We start from the raw sequence: 20,311 nt of genomic DNA, 5'->3' as shown, positions 1-20,311 counted from the left end.
CTTGCCACTGCCGACTACTATTCGGACTACTGGAGTTAGATCAGCTGACTTCAATGATGACAGGAGAGATAGCAGAAAGCTGGAAAGCACTCTTCAGTCATTACGGTATTCCAGACATTGTGATGAGTGACAATGGCCCTTAGTTTACAAGTGAAGAGTTCAGCCATTTCACAAAAGATTGGGAAATTCAACAGTTTACATCATCTCCACACTTTCCCCCAGTCAAATGGAAAGGCTGAGGTGGCGGTGAAAATCGCCAAAGGAATCATCAAGAAATCGAGCAATCCTTGAGTGGAGAAACATGCAACTGAAGGCATGGAAAGTAGTCTAGTTCAAAGACGAAATGTCACGCTGCACCCAAACTACTCTTCCAAAAGCAAAAACGCTACAGAGGCCAGAAGGAGTAACAGACTTGAGTGAAAAAGTCAAGGTGAAATGGCAGAAATCTACATTTCATTTTGACAAGACTGCCAAACCATTGCCATTGGAGAGTCAGTCATGTGCCCTAATATCTTCTCTTATCACTCGTTATCAAATTTTGTTTGGCAGCACTCCTTTGAAATTGGGATATTTAGAGGTGTTCTAGAAAAACAGGTTGTTGTTAGACACAGATTTAATGGTCAGCTTCCAAAGGGAACTGGGTAAATACTTGAAGGAGGAAAAATTGCAGAGAAATGGGGAAAGCAGGAGAGCGAGGCTAACTGGATTGCTCTTCAAAAGGGCTGGTGAAGATTTGATGGGCTGAATGGCCTCCTTCTGTGTTGTATTAGTCTATGATTCCATTCTATTTAATTTGTATTGGTGGCCTGAAGAAAGATATCAATAGCTGGCTATTGTAATAAATGCAAATCCATATGTTATTGCTAACTAGGCTGCAGTCTCATGCTGTATATCTGGGTATTGTACATGGAACTGAATTGTGTTTCGTTGATATGTTCTCCCCATGCTATTGCTCACAATGAAGGCAAATGTTTGCAGAATACTGGGGTGGGGGGGGAGGGGGCATTGGGAGGCGGAGGATGGGGCAGGGTGGGGGCAGGGGATTGTTAAGAAAGGAAAAGACAGAATATGCTAGAAAATGCATGGCAGAAACTCAATTAATGGGTTAGCACCAACATCAGAACTCCAGAATAGTGGATCAGGCCATGAATTTACAAGCTTGTTTCTGGTAACTTAAAGTTGTGGCAGAGTGGGTTGGGGGTGGGGATTGGGTGGTGGTTGGGGTGCAGTGCGGGGTCAAACCTCCCCACAAACTTGATCATGCTCTTCAAGTCTTATGTACATTTTTGGTTAATGTGTAAAATGTTGCAGTTACTCATTGGATCTTGTCCTCAGTCCCATACTGTGGAGCATTGAAGCAATAAATGCATGGCAGCCTTAGATATACGTTTATGAAAAATCATATATAACATAAGTTACATTAATATGGCTGATCAATAAAGTTGTCCATTAAAATGATTATACTGGAATGGTTGTCATAATCAGATCCATTCTCCAGCTCAAACTCACTGTGAAGTATTGATTATTCTTTAAATAAAATCCCACCTTGTATCTATTAATTCACACAGATCAGCGAATAAGCCACATACTCATATTTATTTTACATCCTATAAATTATAGGATGGTTTGATGGAATATTTATTTCATTTCCGGTAGATATTGGGCATTATTTTCTACATTAATAGGTTTTTTATTTGTAGATATTGCTTTAGATGGTTAATATTGTACAGAGGTGGCATTTGTAATATCAGCTTTAAAAAAAAATGTTGGTTTACGAAGAACTGCTTCTCATAACAAAAATTAATTTCCACATCTTATTCATATGCTGTTATAGCTTTTTCTGTTTAGAATCTCATGATACCTCTTCCTCTTTATCCTTTCATTGGATGTGGGCATCACTGGCAAGGCCAGCATTTGTCACCTAATTGCCCTTGAACTGAATGGTAAGGGCAGTTAAGAGTCAACCACATTGCTGAGGGTCTGGAGTCATATGTTTGCCAGACCAGGTAAGGATATTAGTGAACCAGGTGGGTTTTTAAGACAATCGATGATAGATCCATGGTCACCATCGCTGAGATAAGCTTTGAATTCCAGATTTTTTTAAAAATCCAGCAATTAAATTCAAATTCCACCAGCTGCTCTCACTTCTGACTTACCGAACACACCAGCACATGTTGGGCTACAAAACCTCAGGGCCAAGAGGTGGGAGTGTGTGGAGACTAAAGTACAATGCACTGCCTCTGATCCTGCTCCATCTCCTCTATGCTACTGCATTCTTCAAAACCACAATTGTGTTCCTAATAAATGTACAGGTTTAGTTATGGACTTCATATTAATGAAAACTCCTGTGCAAGCCCACTTAATATTTTGATTTGTTTTGTTTTAATCATCTCGGTATAAAAGTGTGTCTTACGTACTAATGTAATTTTCCATCTGTGTAGTTTAATTTTGTTTCAGTGTGATTTATACGACCTGTAAATGGGACTATGAGCAGTGAATATTGTTTAGAACAGTCTTCTCACTGGAATGGTCTGATGATTTAATGTGTGCTGTAAATTGAGAACACAATTAAAATTGTGTAAATACAAATTGAGCCTTAGCTCTCCGCCCTCCGCCATTTCTGTAGATGTCTCAGTATTGGCTGTAACTATCACCAGGAAAGAAAACCTCAAAACACAATTCACGAGCTTAGCTCCTGTCTTGCACTGACCTGTCCTCTCTATGCTTTTGGACCTGGCAGTCTCGCCATTACCAATTTTGTGCTTTCTCTGATCCTATATTTCATATCATTTCGTCTCCAGTTAGAATGTTGTGGATTTGAGCCCCTTTCCTGGATCTGCTCTAGGTGGACACAACCTTGGAGCTACAACAAATACTGCATTGCCAAAGGTGTTGGTATTCGGCAAGTTGTTACACCGAAGCCTCGGTTGGCTTGGTCTGGTGGATGTCAGCGTTCCCGTGATGCTATCCAAAGATTCTCCCATTTTTTGGGTCAACATCTCCCCCTCAAATAATGGCACCAGAAACAGAAACTAGTCCCTTATCACTCTGTTTGTGGGATATTGCACACTACAAGAGTTCCATACTGAACAGTCACTGCGCTTAGAAGTAAATAATCCTATATAAAACACTTTGGGATTATCTCTGAGTCATTGTGGCACACCATGTAAATTTGTACAAGACCTTGGCTATCCTGCAATTCTGGGCATCCCATTACAGGAAGTGTTGAAGTTGTACAGTGAAGATTCACTAAATTTATACCAAGAGCAGAAAAGAATAAAAAAGTGTCAAGACAATGAAAGGTTTTAAGTGGACAAACAGTGACAGATTGTGATTGGTTGGTGAGTTGGTAACAAAGGATCATAGAATCACTCAGGATTATCACTAGAAAATGTTAAGGGGAATTTTTTAATTACAAATGGAATGTTTTGCAGTGAAACTACAGGGTTGGAAAGGGAATTAACTGAGGGCTTGAAAAGAAGATACAGGCAAGTTTTTGTGGAAAAGGAGTAGGATTCGAATAGGTTGCTCTTTTTGAAGTTTTGGACTCACCAGAGGAATGATGGCTGAATGCCTCCTTCTGCCCTGTCATTTCTATAATTCTATGAATTGAAGTCTTTTTTAATTCATTCTGTCATGGTTTAACTTGGCAGTACAGATATCAAGGCAATATATCCAGAATCTTACATTCAAAAAGAGTTTTGACAATTTTGAGCCCAGTCTTATTAGTGACCGTAAATATATTGTAACTCCTCTTGTTGAGGACGTACTCCAGAGAAATCTGTAATTAAACAAAGCTGCGACCCATCCTGACTGCCGGACAAGATGCCACTCATGTTAAAAGCTGCATTCATCTAGTTAATCTGCATTTTAATTTTCCAGATGTTTGCGATGGCTGCAGCCCTTCCCCAATTCTGGCAGTCATATTCTGACAGCGCAATGGCATTCCAGAACAGTGCTGACTGTGCACAAGTGCAGAGCCAGCAAATCCCATTGTGTCCAGTGATTGTTCCAATAATATTTTAGTTCAGCCATTGTATGGAAGCCCCGATCGTACTCCATCATTTGTAATTCCTGTTGGGAATGCCAGTTTACTGCCTAATTTGAAATTCTTTTGGAGCCTAGAGTTTTTGTTGGATGTGTCCATGCTACTGTACATTGTTTGCATTTCAGTTATTCCAGAAACACAAGAACAGTCTTGCCCGGCAAATGTACAGGATAGTCATTAGGTGATAGGAACGTAAAAACCGTTAGCTTCCAGCTTGTGAAGTGTGATTATTTTGAGCCTTCCTTGGAATATTCATTTAATTGGTGAGAAATATTATTTATGCTCTCAAGATACTGCGTATTCTACTGTTGCTGGATATCACAGAGAAAAAGACGTAAGTATTTTGTAAATCCTGTGTGGTCTATGGAGGAACTTTGTGCTCAATGGCTGGAAATTGTATTTATGAGAACTGGAAAGAAACTACTGAGTTAGGGGAGCTGGATCAGCTTGGGAACAAAGTGAAGTTGTCCAAACAAATGTCCAAAATGGTAAAAACCTACATCAAGACTTCAGATAATTATTTTCCTACTATGGCTTAACATGGCTCCGTTCAATGATTTGTGGTTATTAACCAAATCTTAAAGATACTATACAAAAAACAGAAATACCTGGAAAAACTATGCCGATGCTGCCAGACCTGCTGAGTTTTTCCGGGTAATTCTGTTTTTGTTTTGGATTTCCAGCATCCGCAGTTTTTTGTTTTTATTTTTGTTTTTATCTTAAGGATACTGTAGTCTGGAGGACACATTCCCCCAGCAGCTACTTTCAAGTTAACCTCAAAGGGTGAGGGATAGAAGGTACAAGTTGCAAATTGACAGTTTTGGGATTTGTTAGTACAATTATGTTCGGAGGATTCCATCGCAAGGCATAATTATCCCCCTCCTAAAGGCATTGACTGATGCTGAGAAACAGGTCTCTGGTGCCAGTAACTCCCTCCATAACTCATTTACGTGGTTATCCTGAGCCTTGATGATGAGTGTTGACAGGTTTCACATCTGGAGACGAGCAGCCTGAGCTTACATGACATCCTGACACATCTACTCTCCACCAATTAGGGTTGAGACCCTGGCCTGTGCTTTCTACCCCTTCCCTAGCCCAGGAACACCAGGGCCAGCTATAGCATGGCTGCTCTCACCATGGCTGTGATTTGTGACCTCAACACAGACCAGGGAATGAGCCATAAACATTCCTGCTCGTTTTAAACAATACACTACAGTTCGTAAACACAAAAGTGTAGCGATTTGTCAGTACAACGATCGCCAAACAGAATTGTAATCATCTGATAAAGTAGGCAGGGAGCACAAAGTTCACTGCAAGCTGGAAATGCAGGGCACACCAAATCGATAAAGAGTTAAAAAAAAATGGGCGTGCAGTTCCCACACTAAAACGTAGGAAAATAGGTGTAGTGTATTGCAAGATTTGACCTTTTTTTTTATATTGCCTTCTCTGTTACCCTCTCTGTTGGGGGGGTGGGGGGGGTGTAAATAACATTAGTTCAATAACGGCTGCCTACAGCAGAGTATGTGTTACTCTTAGTGCAATACGCAATAAAGAGATAGCGACAAGGATGGAATTTTATTCTCCATTCCATTTGAGAAATTAAGGACTGAAGAGCCTTGGGACACATTTTTTGGAATTCCTATAGTCGCTTTTGAGGAAGTTTGAGCAATTTGAAAGATTGCTTCGAATGCACGTTGTGTTTGGGTGCGGTATGTAATTGAAAAATGGCACTGAAGACATATTTGGGGACAAGGGAGGAATGCAGTCCTAACAAAGAGTACTGATGTAATTACGAATGAAGATTACACGTTTGGCTGAAAGTGAAAAGAATAGGAGATGAGGATAAAGTAGATGTTTTCTCCACCATGGTAGGGAGATGCTTTTGATCTAGTTGTCCACAAGACCCCACTTCTGTTGACTATTCTGAAATGAATGGGATTCTGGATTCATATTGTAGCATGACGAAGAACGAGATTGCACTGAGAGTTGCATTCCATGAAAGAAAGCAGTTGCCAATTGAGACTGTTGCAGATTACATTCTCGAATTAAGGGAACTCCCTCTTCACTGTGCATATGGTGCAAGCTTAGAAATCAGCCTCAGAGAAATGTTCTCAGGAGGCCTAAAGAACAATCCTAAAGAAACCCAGTTCAAGCTTTGGAGCAAGGGCAATAAGCTAATGTTTAAGGAGGCCTGTGATGAGGCCACAGCCAAGGAAATGGCAGAAAGAGATAGCTGAGGATTACAAGGGAGTTCTTTTCCTGAGCTGACAGGGGAAGTCCATTGGATTTCAGTGAGATCCAGGCCATGGCAGTCACGTTCACAACCCCAGAGTCAGAAATTTAGATGCCATGATAGCCAATAATTAAACGTCCCCGTTTCCAGTCAAAGTGCCATGCCTGTGTAAAAGTCAGATAAATCCAGATGTTATGTAAAGGAAACAGTAATGCTCTGAGTCGTGGTAAAGCTCCAGGTCGCAGTCATGCCCTAGGTTGTGGTCATGGTAAATCTAAAGCTTGTTCAGAAGTCTGGAAATCCTCAAATCCTCCAATGATAGATGTGAAACAGAAGTTGATGTTATCGAACAGGAAGATCAAGAGCTGTACTCAGTCAGAGAGCAAGAAAAACAGCACATGGAAGAGTAGAGTAAAAGGACTGATGGCATAATTCCAGCACCCACAGTAGAAATGAAAATGGGAGATCCACAATTTACTTTCATCATTGATACAGCTACAACTGCATCTGTTATCTCAGGAAGAGGGTACCAAAAATTCCTAAGTCACATTCCCTTATACGAAACGGGTTTGAAACTGACTAGTCATTCCAATAACAGTGTTCCAGTGTTAGGTGAAGCTTGTGTTAGGTTGGAATGCGATGATGCACCCTATTACTTGTCATTGATGGTAGTAGGAGGGAACAGAGTCTCTCTGATGGGAAGCAATTGACTTCAGAAAATATGGTTAAACTGGGCTGAGTGGTTTACAGTAGGGATCAGTAAGAGTATGTCTGTCATTGAGGAAGTGCTGAGAGAACACAAAGTGGTCTTTGAGCAAGAAAGACCAGATAATAAAATTAGCCATTGTTACGATGCTAAATATTGTAAGGCAGCAGATCATGCAAATGCCGATATTCTTTTGAAATTTCCCATGTAGCCACTGAGTTACCTGTAAATTACTTCACACGCAAATGATATGCCAGTGTCTGCCAGAGAAATTAGTGAAGCAACTCACAAGGATGTGGTGTTCATTTCAGTGCTCAGTTATGTCATGAATGGCTGGCCTAAAAAGAATGATGATGAGAAATTGCAAGAGTATTTCACTCATAGAAGTGAACCGAGTGGATCAAGACTGTTTCTATGGGGTTGCAGAGTCATTATTCCACCAAGGTTTAGAGAGAGGTTGTTAGAGCTCCTTCATCACGGGAGGCGGTGAAATGATGGTATTGTTACTGGGTTAGTATTCCAGTGACCCAGGGTAATTTGTGGACTGGGGTTCAGATCTCACCATAGCAGATGGTGTGATTTGAATTCAGTGAAACGCTGGAATTAAAAATCTGATGATGACCATGAAGCTATTGCCGATTGTTGTAAAAACCCATCAGGTTCACTACTCCCCTTTTTTAGGGAAGGAACTCTGCTGTCCTTGCCTGGCCTATGTGGTTGGGCAATAAACGCTGGCCCAGTAGTGATGCCCACATCCAATGAATAATAAAAAACACAGGGAGAGTCTGTATGAAAGCAGTAAGAAGAAGCTATTTTTGGTAAGTAAAGATAGATAAAGATATTGAAAAGTTGCGAGGCGTGTCTCAGAATAAGAAATGGTTCCTTTCATTCAATGGTCAAACACAAGAAGACTGTGGGAACAAGTTGATGCCAATTTCTTTGAAGTGGAAGGGAAAGAGAACCTTGTTTTACTTGATAGTTACAGCAAGTGTATAAATGTTGAGTCGATGCCCAATACCACAAACGCCAAAACTATTGAGAAGTTGGTTTGCAATTTATGGGTTTCCAGAGGAGTTAGTGTCACATAATGGTCCACAGTTTGTGTCAGAAGAGTTTGGAATATTCTTGAACAAAAACAGAAACAGAAATACCTGGAAAAACTCAGCAGGTCTGGCAGCATCGGCGGAGAAGAGCACAGTTGACGTTTTGAGTCCTCATGGTTCTGTGGAAGGGTCATGAGGACTCGAAACGTCAACTGTGCTCTTCTCCGCCAATGCTGCCAGACCTGCTGAGTTTTCCAGGTATTTCTGTTTCTGTTTTTGTTTTGGATTTCCAGCATCCGCAGTTTTTTGCTTTTATCTCGGGAATGCTCATGAGTAAGGAATACACTCTAATACCAGCATATCACCCAGCACGGAGGGTGCTGCAGGAGGAAGGGTAGGGATTATGAAGGAGTCTTCAGAGGAGTATTTGCTAGGTGACAGGCTAAGCAATAATCTCTTCAACACAGGCTAGACAGTTTTCAGTTCTCTTACAGAATAAGCCTACATTCTACTACTTGTTGCTCACCTTATGAGCTAGTGTTTAAACACGCTCCCAGGACAAGGTTTAGTTTTCTTAAGCCCGACATCAATAACAAAGTAAGAGAAAAGACAAAGTGAAGATGAGCCGTGATGCACAAGGCAAGAAATGTATATAGCTCAGAGTTGGTTAGAAGATCATAGTGATAAGGACAGGTGATTGTTGTAAAGAGACTGGGTCCATTCACATATCTGGTGAAGATTGGAGAGAGACTCTGTCAGTGTCATGGAGATCATTTAGCCCCTTGAGCCTATTCTGTCATTCAGTGAGATCAACATCAACAACTTGAATCTATATAGCTCTGTTAACATAACAAAACATCCCAAGGGGTTTCACAGCAGCATTATAAAGCAAAGTTTAATACCGAGCTACATATAGGCTGATCTGCAACCTTTCTCCATATACCTCCCTTTGCCCGATATCATAGACCCATAGAACCATAGAACACTACAGCACAGAAAACAGGCCATTTGGCCCTTCTAGTCTGTGCCGAAATATTATTCCACTAGTCCCATTGACCTGCACCTAGTCCATAACCCTCCAGACCTCTCCCATCCATGTATCTATCTAATTTATTCTTAAAACATAAGAGTGAGCCTGCATTTACCACGTCAGATGGTAGCTTGTTCCACACTCTCACCACTCTCTGAGTGAAGAAGTTCCCCCTAATGTTCCCCCTAAACCTTACCCCTTTCACCCTAAAGCCATGTCCTCTCGTGTTTATTTCTCCTTATCTAAGTGGAAAGAGCCTACTCGCATTTACTCTGTCTATACCCCTCATAATTGTGTAAACTTTTATCATATCTCCCCTCATTCTTCTACGCTCCAAGGCATAAAGTCCCAACCTGTCCAATCTCTCCCTGTAACTCAACTCCTGAAGACCCGGCAACATCCTAGTAAATCTTCTCTGCACTCTCTCAATCTTACTGATATCCTTCCTGTAGTTAGGCGACCAGAACTGTACACAATACTCCAAAGTTGGCCTCACCAATGTCTTATACCATTAATACTTTTGAATAACAAAATTCTATTAATTTCAGATTTAAAATTAACATTAAAATTAAAATCTAGCATCAGTTGTGGAAGAGAATTTGAAGGCAAATAAGGGCTCAAAGCTAGTTTGAGGTCCCAGCTGCGAGATTGGTTGGCCATGCAGAAAGCTAGATCTATGTGTGGTTTAACAAGTGACTCTTGGGGGAACCACCTTTTAAATCAAACCCAACAAGGTGCCAACTTAGAATATTCTTGCCTCAATATGGAGTTGTGGGGAGCAGATCTCCTGCTGATGTCGTCACAGTCAAAGCCTACAGCCCCCACACTCAGGGTCTCGGACGAGTCGGTGGCTGCATTTGACCTCGTGTTTATAACACACGCCCTGCGCAGTTTGAGTGTTCGTGCAAAAGGAAGCTTACACTCCTCCAAAATCGTACATAACACAGTCAATTAAACACTCAGCCTGTGCAGCCCGTTCATGTGACAGGTTGATAAGTTGGATTGCATTTGCAGTCACCTGCAGTGCCGAGTGTGAGTTTGAGACATGAAACGGCAGCAATAATTATACCCTACTCTTTTCACAGGGTATTAAGTAAGAGCCCCTTTCAGGGGGAATATGGCATGCTGCCTAGAATATTGTTGAGATCTAGACACCAAATTCTACTTTTTTCTGCATTTTGGATGAACCTTCTCAGAGAGGCATTTGAATCTCACTGTGTTAATTGTGGTTTTAGCATCTCCTCATGCAGAAGATAGAACAATCGCTGTGATATTGAAGGTACCAATTAGATTGAGGGCATTTAAGTCTGACCTTCTTTCCTCTTAACCCAACCCCCCCCCCACCCCGCAGCACAGTTGTGATCTGCATGACAGAATTGGAAATCAGCGCAAGCAGTCAGTGGGATTTAATTTAGTTAAACTGTATAGATGGAAGTTTACTTCACTTACTTCACTTTACTTACTTCAGTTTACTTAAGCAAAATGCAACTGCTTACAGAATTTGAGAATTGTTACATGACAGAAGGAGGCCATTTGGCCCCTCATGTCTGCACCGGCTCTCCAAATGAGGAATTCACCTCGTGCCGCTCCCCTGCCTTCTCCCTGTAGCCCTGCACATTCTTTCTTTCCAGATAATAACCCTCTTGAATGCTGCGATTGAATCTGCCTCCACCACACTCTCAGGCACTCTCCAGATCCTAACCACTTGCCGCGTGAAAAAGCTTCTCCTCATGTCGCCAATGCTTCTTTTGACAATTACCATAAACCCGTGCCCTCTGGATCTCCATCCTTTCACCAATAGGAACAGTTTTCCCCTATCTACTCTGTCTCGATCCCTCATGATTTTGAATACGTCCGTCAGACCTCTCAGATCTGACTAAATCTTTGCCTTAGAAATTAGTACAATTAATAGAAATTATTTCTCAATTGTTACACTTCCAGACAGGGTAATGTTGTAAACATTCATTAGGTGATAATTCTGTTAAATTTCTTTATCAAACTCTTAATGTATTGAGCTGTTTTCCATCTGTTATCCTGCCCCTGCCAACCCAAAATAACCTTCCAGAATGTTCTATGTAGTCATTCCCTTTATTCACTCTCCAGGAAATAGAATTATTCCTGGGATAGAATTCTGGGAGCATCACCGGTCTTCCCAAGTGGGAATTCTCTTGTCCGAGCCCCAGCTGGTCATTTGATTGTTTTCTTTTATTCATTCACGGGGGTGTGGGCTTTGCTGGCCGCACCAGCATTTATTGTCCATCCCTAATTGCCCCTTGAGGAGGTGGTGGTGAGCTGCCTTCTTGAACCGCTGCAGTCCGTGAGGTGTAGGTACACCCACTGTGCTCTTGGAACCATAGAAAGGCTGCAGTGCAGAAAGAGGCCATTCAGCTCCTCATGTCTGCATTGGCCAACAAGAGAGAAAAGGAAACTAGCTGCTCATTTTAATCCCCACTTTCCAGCACCTGGTCCATAGCCTTGCAGGTTACAGCACTTCAGATGCAGATCCAGGTGCCTTTTAAATGAGTTGAGCATTTCAGCCTCAACCACCAACTTAGGCAGTTAATTCCTGTTAGGGAGGGAGTTCCATCTGTTCAGTTGAGTGAAGCATTATAGACCAATCCTTCAGCATAAAAGCAAAATAAGGAGAGACTTACATTTATATAGTGCTTTTCACAACCACAGGACATCCCAGAGTGCTTCACAGCCACTGAAGTACTATTGAAGTGTGGTTACATTTCTCTAATGCAGGAAATGCAGCAGCCAGTTTGCGCACAGGGACAGCAATGTGGTAATGATCAGAGATTCTGTTCTTGTGATGTTGTTTTTAGGCTAAATATTGGTCAGGGGCTTTTCTTCAAAATAATGCCATGGGATCTTTTAGATCCACCTGAGATGGCTATCCAATTGCGGGAGGAGGGACTGGATTTTAGAAGCAATTTGGGTGTTGGAGATGGGTGGGCCCACAATTTCACGCCACCAACTGCCAGGCTGATTCACCACCACGGTCCTGACCACATGCCACTTCTGGAGAGGCGGAGTTGGGGTCGAATCGACTACCCACTGTGAAGCAGTGGGTAGACAGTTGAGGGCAATAGGCCCCGTTTGCAAAACCGATTGGCATTTCCAATTAGCCATGTAGGCAGGAGACATCAGTCCAGATGGCCAGGCAATTATGGTGGGCTTAATTCGGGGAAGGGGGAATGGGGGTGGAGGCCGTGAATAACCCCTTGTAGATTCAGTCATGGCTGTCAGGCCACAGCAGAAGCTGCAGAACATCCCCCGGAGGGATCATGAGGACGGCCAGACAAAGGGAGACATTTTAGATTTAGAAAACTGACCTCTCTTCTCCTTGTTGAGACACCCTCTCTCTCTCTCTCTCACCACCACCACAAAGCTGCAGCTCCCTCCACTACCAGTGCAGATTCCCTATGCATCACTGCCGTGGGACCTCCAGCCTGGGGAGCCTGCCTTCTGCCCTGAACTGGATGGTGAACTCCCTTCCGGACATTTAATTGGCCAAGCCCTTTAAAAACGCGGGTGGGCGTGTCTGGAACATAACCGCCCAGGACTGAACTGGCGACCCAGAATTGAAAATTCTGGCCCGGGCCTCAGTTTAACGTTTCATCCAGAAGATGGCATCTCCAACAGTGCAGCACCCCCCCCAGTACTGCACTGGAGTGTCAGCCTTGATATTTATGTCTAGGTTTACTATAGTGGGACTGGAACCTACAACCTGTTGATTCAGAGACAGGAATGCTAACCACTGAACCGCAGTTGACACACGTGTTAAAGATGGACTGGACAATGCCCAGCTGTAAGACTCACACCCATCCGGAGTGTGGTGCCTGCATCGTGACTCAGCACATTCAGGTTAGGAGGGATGTCAGGAACAGACATTCCATTTCCACTCTAACTCTATCAGTGATCTGTATCTGAGAGAACATTCCAGTATCTATCAGTAATAGAGTCTGAATCAGTCGCCGTCTGCTCATTGTTGACTATTCTGCATTTGCAGTCTTAACATGACCAGCTCCCACTTGATGCCACTCTGCGGTCAGGGCTTTTCTTTTGGCACAAGTTTGGGGAAGTGGTTTAAGTGCTGCAGTTTTTAAATAAGGTATTTTTTTTTTTAAAAAATAGGTATTTGCTTTTTTTTATTTCCTGCCTTGAATCTATCTTCCTGTGGGCCAGATGTGGCTAAGTTATGCTTTACTGTAGCTCTCACCAGCTGAGTACACTCTCCTGCTGTGTCCAAGGTTCCTGAGTTTCACATGACCTGACGTCTTAGGCTGCATGCAGCTTTCTCTCTCTCTTTCTCTCTACACTACCCTCCCTCTCTCTCTCTCTCTCACACTTTCTATGCTCCCCTCCCCCAATCTCTGCCTCTCCAAGTCTGTTTTTTGCCTGCACGTGAGCTGTCCGCAGTTTCCAGCCAGCCTGACAGAGCCCATCAGAAATCAGCTGCTCCTTATGCTTCTCCAATGGTATGTTAGGCGAGATATTTCTCCACAGTGTTCGAATGCTTGCGATGAGAGTGCTCCACAGAGGGGTGGATAGTGTGCCGAAGCGTTGGACCGCGGCCAGTGTGTGTTCCTGGATGCACTGAGCTGGGAAGCTGCTTCAGATTGAGCTGATACTGTGGGAGCTCCTTGCACATGGAGCATGGCTGTGCCCAGATTCCAGAGAATGGGATACAATAAGCTGGATACAGCTGTAAAGCCTGAGGCCTGCCTGGTGTGATTTTTCTGTTGTGTTTTTAACAGTATACGGTTCATGCTCTGATCCAAATGTGCTTTGCATGTGAAAATACTTAAAAGAGGACAGAGGGTACTGTATTATTAAAAAGATGGTCTTGGCAAAAGCAACTAACTAACAAGCATTACATTATAGCTGTAGAAAAGTAGGATATGGCATGTTAACTGGGCTGGACTTGTGGGGTGAAGGGAATTTTAAAATCTAATTGTTGGAAGATTCTGCAATGTGATGTTGTCAGTGATGAAACAGATTTTAAGACTGAACAAAGGAAGAAGATTTTTTTTTTAATTGTCCTCTGTCAGACATGTAAAGATTTTAAAATGTTTTGTTGCTCCGTGTGCTAACCTGGAAACTGTGAACAGGTCATGGAGGAGGTTGAACAGTTTAAAAGCACTTAGTGCTTTGCTCTGAAATTGCTATCTCTGCCGTTTGAAAAGAGGCCCATAATCCATTTCATTTAACACCCCCCCCACCACCCTGTTAAAATATCAAAGAGAAAATTTCAAAACAGTGCATCAAACATTTGTACTCCAAAATCTCGAGGCAGAATGTTGGGGGAGTTGACAGAGCTGCAGTGTTATGGTTTTCCGTGGGTTGAAATAAATGTGACTGTATTTTGTTAATAAGACTTAAATTATGTTTTCTGGTTGCTGAAAAGTTCATCATTATTGGTGAGATTTTTTGGTGGGGATATTGAAATCTAGTTCTTGTTAAATGGTCGAAAGGTTACGGGGAGAGGGCAGGGAAATTGGAGTTGAGGCCGAAATGAGGTCAGCCATGATCGTAGTGAATGGTGGGGCAGGCTCGAGGGGCTGAATGGCCTAGTCCTGCTCCTCGTTCTTATGTTCTTCGTGAAACCACTTTGTTAATGACCCTACTACCTGAGATGCTCCTTGAGGGGGGGGGTGGGGTTATCATTGAGTTGCCAAAGCTCCTTGATTGATCAGGAGCCTTCAGCAATTAAGCCTTTGGTGTTTTGGACACTGCTGCAAACATCCACAGAAAAATCACAGGGCGGAATTTGACACCCCACGGGCGAGGGCACGTGCCAGGGTGACCTGGACGGACATGAAATAGCACGTGACGACATCGGGGAGCGTCCCGAGGCGTGAGATATTACGCTGGGCGGGCACCCGCGGCAGTCAGAGGCGCGCCCGGCGACAATTAAGGGGCAGTTAAGCCCATGAACGATGCGTTCAGCAGCGACTTCAAGGGTCCCGTCCACATTTACGGCTGACGGACGGGCCCCTTCTCCCAGGCGACATTCACATTTTTGCTCGAACCTCGATCCCGAGTGGAATGAAATCTCCGTGGTCGGGTGGTGGGGGGTGGGGAATAAAGTAAAAAGAGATGTCCGGGGACTGTTTTTTCTTTATGAGGTATTGCTTCCAGGTGCTTGATTGCGCTACGTGGACTTATTTTGCGGCATTTTTGTTTGGTCCCTTAGCCTGTGGCGATCTGCAGTTCCCTGGGGGCAGCTGTCTACCTTCAGGGAGCTCACTGGAAGCGCTCACCCAGCACCCTCAGTCACCCTCACCCGCCCTCTTTCTACCCCCACCCCGGCAGCGCTGGGCACTTCAGCGGGCGTATCATGCTAGCTGGCCGCTAATTGGCATGGCAGGGGGGGCCAATTACGGCTGGTGGCACATTTCCCTGTCCGCTCCCGGGTCCTCCAATCACCCGTGCCTGACAACCGAAACATTCAGACCCCCAGGGTTATTAAAAAATGATGCTTTGGTTCCATTTCTTTGAAAGCTTGCGCCGACTAGCTGCGAAAAGATTTGGAAATGGCTGTTTCCGACATGATGCCTGGAGGTTAAGTGTTGGGACCTCCAGGAATATGTCCGAGAGTCGGCGAGCAGAGTTTTTATCAGCATTCACGGCCCAATAACAGGAAGTAACTGTTCATGCTGGGAGTGAGGATGGAATGAGGCACCAGCATAGTGTGTGTCACGGATCGTAAATCACCTGGAACGTCTCACATTTGGCCTCTGGGTTTCAATCGGAAGCATTGAGAAAAAGTTGGCTGGCATTGGGAGGGAAATTGGATGATGAGTAGCCCAGACCAATTGCCTCTGTGAACTGTCGCTGTGCAGTTACTTGTTAATATACGGCAACAGGTCACTACCCATCCAAGAACTGTCTTGGGGAGACCTCTGGGGCTGCAGGGAGGGAAGGTAATAATATTTCATGTAATAAAATCTTAAATGGAGGGATGCAAAGAAAGGTGTGAAATTGCACTCCTGTCCAGCTTCCTATATTCTACCCTCGCTAAACCTGAGATATTCCAAAAACTCTGCTGCCCCCTGTCCCTAACTAATATCAAAGCCCTTGCACCCATCACCCCTCGGCTTGCCAACCCATATTTCCTTTTAATTATTTCGCAGGATGTGGGTGTCCCTATCTAGACCAGCATTTATTGCCCATCCCTAATTGCCCTTGAGAAGGTGGTGGTGAGCCGCTGAAGTCCATGTGGTGTAGGTACACCCACAGTGCTGTTAGGAAGGGATTTTGACCCAGCGACAGTGAAGGAACGGCGATATATTTCCAAGTCAGGATGGTGAGTGGCTTGGAGGGGAACTTCCAGGTGGTGGTGTTCCCATGTGTCTGCTGCCCCTTGTCCATCTAGATGGTAGTGGTTTTCAGATCCCTCCATGGTCTTCCCATTCCCGATCCCTGTATTCTGCTCTACCCCCCCACAACCCTCCGACTCTGGCCTCCCAAGCATCCCCATTTTTATGGCTGCCTGGGCCCCATGCCCTAGAAATCGCTCCCTGCACCTCTCCACCTCTCTTTGTCTTTCCACCTTTAAGACGCTCCTTAACATCTACCCCTTTGACCAAGCTTTGGTCATCTGATCTAATACCCTCTTACATGACTACATGTCAAATTTTGTTTAATAATACCCATTAGAAGCATCTTGGGACATTTGATTACATTCTAGATGCTATTAAAATTCATTATTTGCTATTTAAATTGTTGTTGTAATAGGTTTAAGTTAAAGATTTTTATGACATGGTTATGATAGCAAACAAAATATTGAATGTGTAGAATGAGGAACATTGCTTCCCATTAAACTGTGGCTGGAGGCTGGCAGTGAAATTGATGAAAGCAGCTTGAAGGCTGATATCAGGAAGCTCTTCATGCAGTGATCAACATGCGGAGTTGATTTGTGGATAGGATGAAGAACCTTATGGATTCTTTTAGGAAACAGTGGATGCTGGGATGGGGATTCTGCAGCTTCTTAGTTTCCAAACGAGTGAGAACGGGTTGAAGTTGCCTTGCCTATTGGTGCCCATCTTGTGTTTAGAGCTTCATTTGTGCAAGTGGGTCACCTGATTCATGGACCACTGAACCCGTCGCGGAATTATAGAAATTTACTGCAGGGAAAGAGGCCATTCAGCCCTTCGAGTCCGGGCTGGCTGACAAGGAACCACCCAGCCTAGTCCCACTTTCCAGCATTTGGTCAGCAGCCTTGGATGTTACCATATTTCACATGCGTATCCAGGTAGCTTTTAAATGTTACTCAGGTTTCTGTCACTAGCAATACCTCCAGGCAGTGAGTTCCTGACCCCCTCCACCCTCTCAAGTTTTCTCTCCAATCCCCTCTGCTGATCCACTGTATGGAGCGTCGAGTCTACCTGAGTCTCTCACACCATCTTCAGTTTGATTCATGTCTTGTGATTGAGGTGAACGCTGCTTTGCGGATCATACTTTGACTAACTGTTGGGGGTGGGGTAGAAGGTGAGAGCATGTCTTCCTCACATCCCCCTCTGCATCCCTTATCCAAAACCTCACACCTGTTTCCCCTAGTCCTTTTTCATCAGCTTTTCTATGTCTACCTTACCCACATCTATCATCATCCCATACACCTCTCTCCAACTCCTTTGCTCCAAAGAGAGCAACCCCAGCTTCTCCAACCCAACTCTGTAACATCAACCTCCCATCCCTGATAGCACAAAGATAGATAGGAAAGTAACTTCTGAACTGGGCATAAGGAGTCTGCACAGGGACATAGATAAGTTAAGTGAGTGAGCAAAGATTTGGCAGATGATGTATATTGTGGGAAAATGTAAACTTGTCCACTTTGGCAGGAAGAATGGAAAAGCAGCAAATTATTTAAGTGGAGAGAGATTGCGGAACTCTGAGGTACAGAGGGATCTGGGTGTCCTGGTACAGCAATCAGTAAAGGTTAATATGCAGGCACAGCAAGTGTTTGGGAAGACAAATGGAATGTCGGTGTTTGTTGCAAGGGGAATGGAATATAAAAGGAGGGGTGTTTTGCTACATTTGTGAGACCACATCTAGAGTACTGTGCACAGTTTTGGTGTCCATACCTAAGAAAGGACGTAATTACATTAGAAGCAGTGCAGAGAAGGTCCATTTGACTGATTCCTGGGATGGGGGATTCCTTATGAGCGAAAGTTGGACGGGCTGGGCCTGTCTCCATTCGAGCTTAGAGAAGATTGAGAGGTGTTTCTATTGAAACGTATCAGATCCTGAGGGGATTTGATGGGGTGGATGCTGAGGGGATATTTCCCCTTGTGGGAGAGACTGGAACGAGGGGACACAGTTTAAAAATAAGGGGTCTCCCCTTTAAGACGGGGACGAGGAGAATTTTTTTCTCTCAGAGGGTCATTGGCCTGCGGAACCCTCTTCCCCGGAGAGAGTGAAGGCAGCGGGACATTGAATATTTTTAAGGCAGCCGAACAAGGGAGCCAAAGGATATCAGGAGTAGACCGGAAAGTGGAGCTGAGTCCACAGTGGGATCAGCTGCCATCTTATTGAATGGCGGAGCAGGCTCGAGGGGCCGAATGGCCTACTCCTGCTCCTAATTTGTATGTTGGTATGTAGGGGTATGTGGAACCATTCTGGTAAATCTTCTCTGCATCCACTCAAGGACCCTGACATCTTCCCTAAAGTGTGGCACACAGAACAGGATGCAACACTCTGTTTGTGGCCTAAAGGTTCAGCATAACTTCCCTGCTCTTGCACTCAGCGCAATTGACGGTCGGGGTCCAATATATTGTGAGTGTCAGACGTCGGAGAATGAGAAAAATGGTGAGGGACATACATGTTGTGTGGCTCATATCACTTCTTGAGAACAGTCCCTGTGCAAACTTAGTGTCTGCCTTTCGATGAAACACTCTCTGAAGAACACTGAGTAAATATTTAGGCAGATTGTGTTTGACTGAAACCGGAACCTTCTGTTTGATTTGAAACATAGTGTGAATTGACTCAAGTAATGCAGTGTACAGTACACAGTCCACCCACAAATCAAGCCAGCGTTATGTTTTTTTCAATAGCATAAACTGTAACAAATCTTGATCTCAGGGATTCCAAGGGTTTGACCGGGTGGGGGTGGTGGGGTGGGGGGAAGTTTTGGCTTGACAACAAGGAGTGAAGATTTTTTTTCTTTTTTTGCTTATCTTCTGTTCTAGAAGCTATTCGGCAGATAGGAATCTAATCTCTTCAAATTTACTTTATAAATTCTGGTGGAGCTGTCGACGCGTTTCCAAGGGACTGGCACACTTTCTCTTCAGAACAAAAGAAGGAATCTGCAGCTCTCCTTTACCTTAAAGCACATCAGATTTGAATGCGCAGGCTTTTTATACTGAATGTGTTCTGGATTGTTAGAAAGACATGCATTAGCGGCCAAAATTTACAAGGCTCAGAACGAGAGCCGCTGTGAAAGTCAAGTGTTGCGATGACACAAATTCAGTGGGGGGGTTTCAGCCAGTATTTTGCAGATCACTTTCCATCGTTCTGTGCATTTTCTTATGGAAACCACAGGCTGGTGGGGCTTGATCACCGTCAATAAAACTATAACGACAGATAAAGGGTAAAAATGTAATTTGTTATAAATATACAGTACCATAGAAAAACCCAGCTGATGTGTTTGGTGACCTTAAATAAAGGGAGAAATATAAATTTTGTTGTAATTATTTCCATCTTTTTCCCCTCTCTTCAAGGCAACTATTCACACTGGGGTATAGTTTGTGGGATAAAAACAAAAAAACTGCAGATGCTGGAAATCCAAAACAAAAACAGAATTACCTGGAAAAACTCAGCAGGTCTGGCAGCATCGGCGCAGAAGAAAAGAGTTGACGTTTCGAGTCCTCATGACCCTTCTCTTTTCTTCTCCGCCGATGCTGCCAGACCTGCTGAGTTTTTCCAGGTAATTCTGTTTTTGTTATAGTTTGTGGGCTTTGCTCAGTTGGGCATTTCTCATTGATCAATCTAGAGTAGGCTGTTGTACTTGGCGATGGGATTCTCAGCCAAAACCAGTCCAATGCTCACAATTTCCCAAAGACGTACTTCTCAATAGCCTGACACTTAGCTGTAGGAAGCTTGTCTAGTGATTCTCCCTCCTTGGTCCCTTGACTAAAGTGCAAGGCATTCCGTTAAACCCGGCATCAGCACACCCATCGCAATCCAGGGGTCAAGCCTTGGACTTGACCTGTCTGTACATTGCAAATTCCATAGTTCATGATAC

The 20,311-nt window shown here is 43.8% G+C and overlaps 1 protein-coding gene across 2 annotated transcripts in view; it reads left to right on the top strand.

Annotated features, from left to right (window-relative positions):
- frmd4a (FERM domain containing 4A) overlaps positions 1-20,311 on the top strand; it is a 559,644-nt gene that overhangs the window by 194,800 nt on the left and 344,533 nt on the right. The gene's annotated exons all lie outside the window — the stretch shown is intronic.

The sequence above is a fragment of the Carcharodon carcharias genome, chromosome 13 (assembly GCF_017639515.1).
Source record: "Carcharodon carcharias isolate sCarCar2 chromosome 13, sCarCar2.pri, whole genome shotgun sequence".
NCBI lineage: Eukaryota > Metazoa > Chordata > Chondrichthyes > Lamniformes > Lamnidae > Carcharodon > Carcharodon carcharias.
The sequence above is the reverse complement of the archived record's forward strand: the minus strand, read 5'-3'. Positions and strand labels throughout refer to the sequence as shown.